The sequence below is a fragment of the Kryptolebias marmoratus genome, linkage group LG4 (assembly GCF_001649575.2).
Source record: "Kryptolebias marmoratus isolate JLee-2015 linkage group LG4, ASM164957v2, whole genome shotgun sequence".
Lineage (NCBI taxonomy): Eukaryota > Metazoa > Chordata > Actinopteri > Cyprinodontiformes > Rivulidae > Kryptolebias > Kryptolebias marmoratus.
The window spans coordinates 26,079,736-26,081,609 of NC_051433.1; the positions used below are offsets into that span (position 1 = coordinate 26,079,736).

General features: G+C 37.3%; 1 long non-coding RNA gene across 1 annotated transcript in view; it reads right to left on the minus strand.

Moving 5' to 3' along the window:
- The window catches only part of LOC119616993, a 32,167-nt gene that overhangs the window by 23,102 nt on the left and 7,191 nt on the right, over window positions 1–1,874 (minus strand). The gene's annotated exons all lie outside the window — the stretch shown is intronic.

Sequence of the window (1,874 nt, forward strand, 5' to 3'; positions counted from 1 at the left end):
GCTGCATACAGATTCATTAATTTTTTTTTTTTGAACTGGAGCTGATCTACTTTCTCAGCTAATTGTACTAATTGGGGTTTCGTCATTTCTTTAGCTTTAGATGAGTTTATAAATGAAGAAACGCACCCTAGAAGAGTCTCCCCCAGCCCAGAGGAACACTGTCATTCTATTGGCTGGAACAGTTGCTAGGCGACGGTGCTCAGCTCCACGAGAGAGCAGAAAAAATCCGCAAGCGCAGATCCGATCCGTGAGAGAGAGAGAAGTTTTGCGTGTGAGGAGGAAATCTTTGTACAAACACAAACATTTGAGAGAGAAAAGAGAATATTTGAAAGAGAGCAGAAGTTTTGAGTGCAAGTGTTAAAAGTTTTGAAAGCAAGAAATGAAATCCTGCTTGGAAACCGAATATGTGCGCTCTCGACTTATGGTAGAATTCTCCTCCCATACACATGCACGTTCCTGGATCGATGTAAACGGGTTTATCTTATCATTCCTAATATGATGAAGGCGGCAAAACGGAAAAACACAACACTCACAAAATAAAACGCATGAAGTTAAAAAAACAAAGACAGGAGTCAAGCAGAAAGGAGAAGGAGACAAGAGGAAAACAAACAGGAAGCGAGCAGGGAGAGCGCGCCTTGGGCTTTTATACAAAACCCGAGGGTGTACATTTCTATCTAGATAGTCCAATCACGACTGCTGTTCTTAAAAGAAGGCAGGTCTTTAAGTGGGCATTCGACCAATAGAAATTACACATACTTGGAGGTTAACCTTTACACTTTCAGACAAAGAAAAGGTGCGTGGTCCGAACTTTACACCTTTTTGCCTTAAAGATAGAAGAAATAAATCTAAATAAAAACAGAAACAGATTTGATCAGCAATTACTTTCAATTCTTCTTAAATGGAAATTGAGCCTTTAGAAATAAATGAATCACAGTCAACAAGTACTGAAAGAAATCATGTTACATGTTTTTAAATCTTTTGTAATATTACTGAATTGCTGATACTGGTTGGATTTCACTTAAAGACAGATGTAAAATGCTATCCTAGGTCACAGGAAAATAATGTTTTCATATGAAATCTGATACGCAAATTTATAAAAAGCAAAACAGAATATATATATATATATATATAAAAGGCTGTTAAAGATGAAAAGTATGAATCTCGTACTCTTCTAAACAAGAACCTATGGTAGTTTTTGCAACTGAAATTAAAAGGTTAGGCACAATATCGCAGAAAATTGAAGATTGCAGGGCAGAAAATTACTTTTAGCAGGTTAGAAAATTACTTTTAGCAGGTAAGAAAATGAACATTTGATCAGACAGGACTATTCTGTAGTGAAGCTGACATCTAAATGAGTAGCACATAGTAAGTGTAACCCATGTTAAAATCTAACATAAACAAGAATAAATAGTTGCCCATGTTAAAATCTGACATAAATAGGAATAAATAGCTGATTAAAAGTCTATGAACAGAAAATAACGCCGCTGCCCCTTTAAGGAACCAGCGTGACGCCTGGGTGACGCTGCAGTGCACAAACCTGAGAGCAGTGGCGGCTCCAGAGATTTTTTTCTGCAGGTGCTAAGGGGGTGCTAAGCATTTTATTGAGGGTGCTAATGAAGGATTATTTGTTCTTACAGTTCTCAGCACACACAGACGCAAGCACAAACATATATAATCATATATATATGGTATATAAATGAAGAACAGAATGAAATATACATATCTGTGATAGGCCGATATCTCTACCTAAACCTCTATCACAGAAATAAAGAAGCTTCCCACAACATGAACATGTAGCAGTGCACTGATCTCACCTAAGTAAAGCACCCAAATGTGATTCTGCGCCTCTCATTAGGCACAATAAATTGCTGAGT